At 53.4% G+C, this 9,687-nt stretch overlaps 2 protein-coding genes across 2 annotated transcripts in view; both read right to left on the bottom strand.

The window, feature by feature from the left end:
• LOC144483022 (uncharacterized) overlaps positions 1–9,687 on the bottom strand; it is a 1,062,789-nt gene that overhangs the window by 634,942 nt on the left and 418,160 nt on the right. The window lies entirely within an intron of this gene.
• The window catches only part of LOC144483058 (uncharacterized), a 231,231-nt gene that overhangs the window by 140,846 nt on the left and 80,698 nt on the right, over positions 1–9,687 (bottom strand). The window lies entirely within an intron of this gene.

Consider the following 9,687-nt stretch of genomic DNA (forward strand, 5'->3'; position numbering starts at 1 on the left):
TGGGGGAATTGAGGGGCTGTGATTGTGGGGAGCGAGTGGCTGGGGAATTGAGGGGCTGTGATTGTGGGGAGCATGTGGCTGGGGGAATTGAGGGGCTGTGATTGTGGGGAGCAAGTGGCTGGGGGAATTGAGGGGCTGTGATTGTGGGGAGCATGTGGCTGGGGAATTGAGGGGCTGTGATTGTGGGGAGCATGTGGCTGGGGAATTGAGGGGCTGTGATTGTGGGGAGCATGTGGCTGGGGAATTGAGGGGCTGTGATTGTGGGGAGCACGTGGCTGGGGAATTGAGGGGCTGTGATTGTGGGGAGCGAGTGGCTGGGGAATTGAGGGGCTGTGATTGTGGGGAGCACGTGGCTGGGGAATTGAGGGGCTGTGATTGTGGGGAGCGAGTGGCTGGGGAATTGAGGGCTGTGATTGTGGGGAGCGAGTGGCTGGGGGATTTGGGGGGCTGTGATTGTGGGGAGCATGTGGCTGGGGGAATTGAGGGGCTGTGATTGTGGGGGGCATGTGGCTGGGGGAATTGAGGGGCTGTGATTGTGGGGGGCATGTGGCTGGGGGAATTGAGGGGCTGTGATTGTGGGGAGCATGTGGCTGGGTGAATTTGGAGGTGGGGGAACTGTGATTGTGGGGAGCATGTGGCTGGGGGAATTGGGGGGCGGGGGGGCTGTGATTGTGGATGTGCTAGGGGCAAGCAGCGTTGCATAACTTCCATATTTGTTCCTCTTCTCTCGCCCCCCCCCCTCCCCTTTCAGAGTGACAAGATGGATTTTGCAATGCAACCAATCGATCTTGCTGTTCTTTTGGTTGCTGCTGAAGCTGAGGAAGAGGAGCAGGAGGATGAATTGCGGGCACAGGAGGCCCGGGCCTTACCACTTGCAGGACCAAAGGGAGACGACCACCAGAGTGAGGAGGTGTCCGCCATTCACCCAGAGGGGGGGTGTAGGAGAAGGAAGGAGCGGAGACCCCGGCGGTTCCGTGCACGAGTGTCTTTCGAGCAGATGTCAGACTCCACGTGCCGCCGCCGTCTCCGGCTCCGAAAGGAGACCATGCGACACCTGTGCAACCTGTTGCAGGACCTGGCACCTCGAGGCAGTGGGGGGCACCCACTCTCAGTGGCTGTCAAATTGACGGCCACTCTGAACTTCTATGCGACTGGTTCTTTCCAGACCCCTCGCGGAAACGTCTGTGGCATCTCCCAATCTTCCGTGCACACCTGTGTGAGGTAGGTCACTGAAGCCCTGTATGCCTGGGCTGGGCAGTACATCAAATTTAACCTGGACCAGGCCCATCAGGAAGCCCGGGCTGCAGGGTTCGCTGCCATTGCGGGGATGCCGAACGTGCAGGGGGTAATCGATTGCACGCACGTCGCCCTCAAGGCCCCCCTACAGAATCCACAAAGATTTGTTAATCGGAAGGGGTTCCACTCCCTGAAGGTTCAGCTAGTGTGTGACCATAACATGACCATCATGCACGTCTGTGCCAGACATCCAGGCAGCGTTCATGACAGCTTCATCGTCAGCTCAGCCATCCCAGAGGCATTCGAGGAGGAGCCCAGGCTGCGGGGGTGGCTCCTGGGTGATATGGGTTACCCGCTTCAGACATGGCTGATGACGCCTGTGCAGAGGCCTGTGTCTGAGGCAGAGATCCACTATAATGAGGCCCATGGAGCCACCCGCGCGATAGTGGAAAGGTGCATTGGGCTCCTCAAGACGCGATTCCGGTGCCTGGACCAATCCGGAGGGGCCCTCCAGTACAGCCCCCTGATCTCCTCCCGCAGAGTGGTGGTGTGCTGTGCCCTGCACAATCTGGCTCTGCAGCGAGGTGAACTCTTGGAGGAGAAAGAGGACATGAAGGATGAGCAGCCGGAGGAGGAGGAAGAAGAGCACACCTTGGAACACCAGCCAGGTGGTGGAGGGCTGACAGCTCAGATGAAGCATGTGAGGGCAACAAGGGAGGCCCTGATAACCAGGTGGTTCAGTCGCTAGGGGATGGTGATTGTGGGTTCCATTCTCACCCCCTCCCCCACCTCCCCTGCCAAAAATACCTTCTATATATCCTGCACATTGTCACACCAGAGTGGTGGGTCTGGGTACTCTGTGTTAGTGGGGTTTTTGGCAGGCAGGAGGGTGATGACGACTCGCTAAACACCATTATGATGATGCTCTGGTGCAAACTAGTCTGACTCCTACCTGAGCTCCACATGCACACTGGCACCTGGGCCCACGTCTGTGTAGTGGGTAAGGGATCTGAAACCCCCATACAGGGCCCTTGGGGGAGTGGGGTGGGCTATGGGAGGAATCGCCCGTGGGGTCTGTGAAACCAATGTCTTCCTTTTCTCAGGGACATGGCATTGAGGGGCCTCCCCAACTGACATCAACATGAGGATCCGTCGGGTGATCATCAATGGGACAGAAATCATAATCGAGACAATTAGTCACAGTTGGGTGGCAAAAAAACTTTTATTTACAATAAAGGTGTTTAGATAAGCTGTTGTAACATAAAAAACTTGTGAACAGAAAACGTTAAGGTGCTGACATTTCTTTTTAACTAGTGCAGCCCTTCGCCCGTGCAATCTCAGTCCAACTACAACTCCCTAACCGTACGTGGCCGACCACGATGTCTCAGTGACTCCCCAGACTGTACATCAGAGGTGGAGGGGGCCAGCTGCCATGGCGGACTTCCTCAGGGGGCCCTGGACGTTGAAGGCCCTGGCCTACTTCTCGGTGTCTGGGATGTTTCCGTGACATCCTCTTCATCCCGCTGTCCCTGAGTTCCCCGGTGTCAGGAAGGGGGGAGTCAGACGGTGTTGCCACAGTCTCCTGGCTGTAAGGCCCCGCCATGGGCTCGAGCCCTTCCTCCTCCCTTGGAGTTCCTGTTGGCCCCGGGTCACTCCATGGGACAGTGGTGCTTCTGCAGTGAGCTCCAGAAGCTACGGTGTCACCTGGCACTGCCAGTCCTGGAGGACCACCTGCGTCCTACCCATGGTGATCGACCCCTCTGCGATGGCCACTCGAGTCGGCGGCCATCTCTCAATGGTCGCAGCAAGTGCCCTCTGAGACTGGGCCACACTCTGCAAGCTCTCAGCCGTGGCCCTCTGAGACTGGGCCACGTTCTCAAGGATTGCTGCTATAGCCCGCTGTGTCTCAGTGCTGTCCCGCTGGGTCTCCTGCAAGCTCTCGGGTCTCTCAGCCATGGGCTGCAGAATCTCGAGAAGCCTGTTCAGTCCCTCAGCTGTGGCCTGCTGGGACTCAGAATCGCTTGGAGCCTGCCACTCATGGTGAGGATCCCCTGCCCCAGGTTTTTCACTGCAGTGTTGGCCTGGGAATCACACAAGACAGGCAATAGCTGGTCCACCTGAAAGCTTTGGGACTCCTCCCAACAGCCTCGCAGTTAGTCCAGTGTGGCCGTCAGCCTCTCCTGCATCCCCTGGCTCTGTTGCTGCATCTCCAGCAGCTGAGGGAGAAGTGATCTCAGAGAACCAGCATGTAGCCTGGGGCCAGCTGAGTCCTTGCCGCGGGCAGGCCCCCACTTGCCAGAGGCCTCGGAAGTTCCCTCCTCCACCCAATGTACATTATCAGATGTGTCATGCGCACCAGAGAGTGACCCAGAAGCCTCACCACTAACTGCACCCAGCGACGTGTCAGTATCTGGGATGGTGAGTTGTGAGGTGACAGCTGACGCCAAAACAGTGTCACCCTCAGAGTCCCTTCACCCACACCCTCCGAGAACTGATCCGAGCTGCCTGGACCAGGAAGGGCGGGAGCTGTAACCGGGGCCTGTAGTCCAGAATCCCCCAGGGCATCCAGTTCTGTCTCTGCAGCACAGGACACAAGGCTCAATGCAAGGGAGGGAGAGGAATCCGGGATGCCAAACACAGGAGTCACATGTCTCCATTGAACATAGAACAAAGAACCAAGAAAATTACATCACAGGAACAGGCCCTTCGGCCCTCCAAGCCTGTAGCGACCAAGTGCCCATCTGATTTGTAACCCCCTACCCTTCCTGGGACCATATGCCTCTATTCCCATCCCATTCACATAGCTGTTGAGATGCCCTTTAAAGGTCACTATCGTATCTGCATCCACAATCTCCCCCAGCAGCGAGTTCCAGGCACACACTACCCTCTGTGCAAATAAACATGCCTCGTACATCTCCTTTGAACCTTGCCCCTTGCATCCGAACCTCGTGCCCCTGAGAAGTTGCCCCGAAGTGACTGAAGGAATGACAGGTGCTCATGTCTTGATGGCAGCCGAACCATGCTGTCACTGGCAGCCCACATCTCCCCTTCTCTGGAGAGCTCCAGCGCCCACTCCTCAAAGGGGGTGAGGACCCGGAGGTCTGGCTCACCACCCCCTGTCTTCGCTCTCTCACGTGTGTCGTGCTCAGTCTCCTTCTGTGGAGACAGAAGGAGTCATGAAATAAATGGTGGCGTGACTCCTGCAGAGTATCAGGTGGTGGCCCTGAGAGGGCAAACACAGTGGGGCTCATTGGGGGGATAGGAAGGAGGTGCTTGGGGGCCAGGAGCTGGAATCATGCAGGGTGCTGGGGATGGGAGGATCTGCGGACATATGGGGAAGATGCAGAATGGGTTTCACCCCTCACCCTTGCAGCACGGATGGGGTCATTGTCTTTTTTGCAGCACTGCTTCCCAGTTCGGGGGGGCCAGTGCCCTGGAACTGACCAAGGCGGCGACTTCATCCCGGGCTGCATTTCCATCAGCCCCCCCTTGGTCTGCATCCTCCTGGGGTGAAGAGGGTGTCCCACCTTGCCTCTGCTGCACCAGCAGTCTCCCCAAGTCGCCCTCAGAAAATCGGGGAGCGGTCGTGTGCTCATCTTCTTCCTGCACTGCCTGCCTGCCTGTCCATTCTTGGGTTTTTAATGGAGCTGCCCCTCGTTAGGGCAGATCAGCTGCAGCAGTTTGGCAGAACATTCCAGCAAGTTCCATGCAGTTTGTTAGCATTGAGGGGAAGGCAAGTAAGCACTTGCAGGTGTGTTGATAGGGAGGAGGGCAGGGGGTGGATCAGAGCCTCAGTGATTGGGGACAGGGGTGAGAGAGGGAGGTGTCACACAGCCATCGGAGTCGAGGAGATGGCAGCTTTGTGCGGGAGGATCCGGGGGTGGGAGTGAGGGGGAATTACCCTGCCTGATACCTGCAGGGGGGAGGGTGGATCTCTCTGCCTGACATCAGTGAGGGGGAAGGGGGCGTCCGCTGACTCTCTGCCAGAGATTGTTGGGGGGAAGGGGGGGAGGGGGAAGGAGGGGAGGGGGTTGTGATCGGTCTGAGTGGCGGTGGGGGGGGGGGGAGGCGGTGGGGAGATAAGGGGGTCAGTAATGCTGTGGAGGAAGGGCAATGTCTGTGGGGGCCAGGGGGAGGTATTCTCCAGCCCGGGCGCGATGTGGTAGGGGAGCAGCATTCTATCATTTTTCTGCGCATGCGCAGTTGGAAACGCCGATCAGAGCTGCAGGATTTTGGGCGCGATGAGCCCCACCCACAGACTCCTACACCGTGATTCGGAATCGCTGCTTTCTCTTCAGGCAGAGTGTGCATGGGGGCACCAGAGAACAGGTTTACAAGGATCTGAATCACTCCCAGATTCAGTACTTAGAATCAAAATGGCAAAACCAAACCCAGTGTGTGGTCGAAGCTCTGCCCCTGGCTTTGATGTCCATTGTTACACTGTGTGGTCTGAGCTCTGTACCTGGATTTGATGTCTATGGAGACACTGTGTGTGGTCTGATCTATTTCCCTGGATTTGATGTCGATGGACACACTGTGTGGTTTGAGCTCTGCCCCTGGATTTGATGTCGATGGACACACTGTGTGGTCTGAGCTCTGTACCTGGATTTGATGTCTGTGGAGACACTGTGTGGTCTGAGCTCTGTACCTGGATTTGATGTCTATGGAGACACTGTGTGGTCTGAGCCCTTTACCTGGATTTGATGTCTGTGGACACACTGTGTGGTCTGAGCTCTGTACCTGGATTTGATGTCGATGGAGACACTGTGTGTGGTCTGAGCTCTGTACCTGGATTTGATGTCTGTGGACACACTGTGTGGTCTGAGCTCTGTACCTGGATTTGATGTCTATGGAGACACTGTGTGGTCTGAGCCCTTTACCTGGATTTGATGTCTGTGGACACACTGTGTGGTCTGAGCTCTGTACCTGGATTTGATGTCGATGGAGACACTGTGTGTGGTCTGAGCTCTGTACCTGGATTTGATGTCTGTGGACACACTGTGTGGTCTGAGCTCTGTACCTGGATTTGATGTCTATGGAGACACTGTGTGGTCTGAGCTCTGTCCCTGGATTTGATGTCTATGGAGACACTGTGTGGTCTGAGCTCTGTACCTGGATTTGATGTCGATGGACACACTGTGTGGTCTGAGCTCTGTACCTGGATTTGATGTCGATGGACACACTGTATGGTCTGAGCTCTGCCCCTGGATTTGATGTCGATGGACACACTGTATATGGTCTGAACGTACCTGATGAAGGAGCAACGCTCTGATCCCAAATATTCATTCTGATAATGAATGGAGGTTAACGGAATGAGAGATGATCTGGTTGAAATTTAAAATTCTTCAGGAGCCTGACAGGGTAGATGGTCAGTAAAGGTTGCCCCTGGCTGGGGAATATAGAATGAGGATGGGGGCACATTCAGAAAAAGTGGCTGACCAAATGGGACTGAGATGCCGAGGAATTTCTTCACTCAAGAGCTGTGAATCTTTAGAATTTTCTACTCCAGAGAGTGTGGATGTTCAGTTCTCAGCAGCAACAACTTAAAGGGTCAAGGATAACAGACAGATGTGAACACCATCACCTCCAAGTTCCCCTCCAACTCACACACTGCCCTGACTTGTCTGACATTCAGTACTGGATGAACAGTAATTTCCTTCATTGAAATCTTGCGCAGGCACAATGACGTCAATGAAAAAAGACCTCCACTGGAGACCAGGGACTAACTTCTACAACCAACACCCACTTTGTTACAAACTGGCTCTGAATTGGTGCAACATCCGCAATAAAATAATAGCAAAATACTACAGCTGCTGGAAATCTAAAATAAAAAGAGAAAATGTCAGAAATACTCAGCAGGCCAGGCAGTACCTGTGGAGAGAGAAACACAGTTAACGTTTCAGTATGTGTGGAAATAATTAAATTGAATAAAAATGGTGAAGAGCTTGATGGTCCAAATACACTCAGAAATGGAAGAGAAGTGGACAATAGCACGGGAAAAACAACTCCTGACTGTGAAAGATTCTGTGGAAAGATAAAGATAAAGATTGGCACGGTGGCACAATGGGTGGCACGGTGGCACAATGGTTAGCACTGCTGCCTCACAGCGCCAGGGACCTGGGTTCAATTCCCGGCTTGGGTCACTGTCTGTGCGGAGTTTGCACATTCTCCTCGTGTCTGCGTGGGTTTCCTCCGGGTGCTCCGGTTTCCTCCCACAGTCCAAAGATGTGCGGGTTAGGTTGATTGGCCATGCTAAATTGACCCTTAGTGTCAGAGTGATTAGCAGGGTAAATATGTGGGGTTACGGGAATAGGGCCTGGGTTGGATTGTGGTAGGTGCAGACTCGATGGGCCAAATGGCCTCCTTCTGCACTGTAGGGATTCTATGATTCTATTCTATGATAAAGCTGTTAAGCCAGCAGTACATGGTCAGAGAATGGGCAGCTATGGGAACCTCATTCAGACACAGTAGGCAGATTAACAGTAAAATACTAAACACAGCTAAAATACACCCAACACACAGAGGAAGTCAGACAATGGCAGAGAGGTGGGCAGCATGGTGGCACAGTGGTTAGCACTACTGTCAGAGACCCGGGTTCAATTCCGGCCTCTGGTCACTGTCTGTGTGGAGTTTGCACATTCTCCCCGTGTCTGCGTCGGTTTCCTCCAGGTGCTCCAGTTTCCTCCCACAGTCCAAAGATGTACGGGTTAGGTTGATTGGTCATGCTCAATTGACCCTAGTGTCAGGGGGATTAACAGCGAAAATATGCGAGGAATAGGGCCTGGGTGGGATTGTGGTCGGTGCACTCTCCTTTTGCACTGTAAGGATTCTATGGATTCTAGGTGATCAGGGAGGGCAGAGGTGAAACAGAGCCATGGATGGATATGGATTCACATCCACAGTAAAGGAGTCAGACCAGCCCCAGAGACATAGAATCATAGAATCATAGAAACCCTACAGTGCAGAAGGAGGCCATTCGGCCCATCGAGTCTGCACCGACCACAATCCCACCCAGGCCCTATCCCCACATATTTTTTACCCGCTAATCCCTCTAACCTACGCATCCCAGGACTCTAAGGGGCAATTTTTAAACCTGGCCAATCAACCTAACCCGCACATCTCTCTCAGATACCTCTCTCAGATACCAGCACCTCTCACAGCACCAAAAACTCTAAAGTGTAGAGCAATGGTCAAAAATACTCAATTGTGAAACACTTTCACTGTTTTCTGTTTTAAAATCTCCTCCTGGAGACTGCAGCTGAAAAGATATCAGAAACACTGGAGTCAGAGAAAAATCTCCCAGGTGAGGAAATCCCCAGGAAGCGGGGGTGATGTCACTGCACAATTGTGGGTGTGTGATGAGTCACAGACAGGAACACAGAACATCTGGGTCTGCGCAAACCAGTGATCACCACACATTATGGAGGATGTGAGGCTCCTTAGGAGGGTGCAGAAGAGATTTACCAGAATGGTTCAGGGATTATAGTTACAATTTTACGCTGGAGAAAGTGGGGTTCTTCTCCTTGGAGTGAAGGAGATTGAGGGTAGATTTGAGTACAAGATTATAATAGGTGTAGACAAGGTAAGTGAGGAAAAGCTGTTCCTATCAGAATGACAGGACACAGATTTAAGGTTTTGAGCAAGATCGATAGAGCAGATATGAGAATGAAATTTTAAACAGTGAGTGGTAATGACCTGGAACTCAATGCTGACTCTAAAACGGAGATCCTATCTAGGTCCTGGTGAATTGAGTTATTCTACAAGATTCTGATGTGATGTTTGGAAGTTTTCTGTCTGCAAATTCACTTCTAATACCCTGCAAAGAAGATTACAAAATTCATCACTGGCAGTCCAGGATAGAAATTCACAACACTCTCTTCTCCTGCTCCCTGGTCCAGGATGTCCACACCAATTCCCTATTGCACATTGCATCTTGTCATCATCAGCAGTCCCTCGATTCGAGGAGGGCGTCTCCTCAGGGTGCTGAGTTTCTGCCATGGGTCTTCATGTGACTGAACTGAGCCGCAGATCTATAGATACATGGAGCAGGAGGTCCCATGAGGGAGTGGGATCTGGAGAGCAGGATTTGTTTCCCTTTCTTTCCGTTGGGACTCAGAGGGTTGCTGATGTTTGATGGACAAGTTGTGTCCGTTCTGAACAATGGGGAGCAAGCTCCTCCCACTCATTGACAATATTGCCCCCTACAAAGATGGCAGCCGCGCATGCGGTCTGCTGCACATTGCCCTCAATAAAGATGGCGATCGTTAACCTGGGCCAAACATGAGGAGCTGCAGCCCCGCTCGGTACAAAAAGAGGGAATTGAAACGTTCTTGTTCGGGGTTTGCGTTTGTACAACACGTTTGCAAAACCTCTTCACCCACCCGCTAGATCCATTGCTCGCTGCGAACCTTTAATACCCTCTTACCAATTGTGGAGACAAGAAAGCCTCTC

Source organism: Mustelus asterias, unplaced genomic scaffold (genome assembly GCF_964213995.1).
Source record: "Mustelus asterias unplaced genomic scaffold, sMusAst1.hap1.1 HAP1_SCAFFOLD_44, whole genome shotgun sequence".
In the NCBI taxonomy this organism is placed as follows: Eukaryota; Metazoa; Chordata; class Chondrichthyes; order Carcharhiniformes; family Triakidae; genus Mustelus; species Mustelus asterias.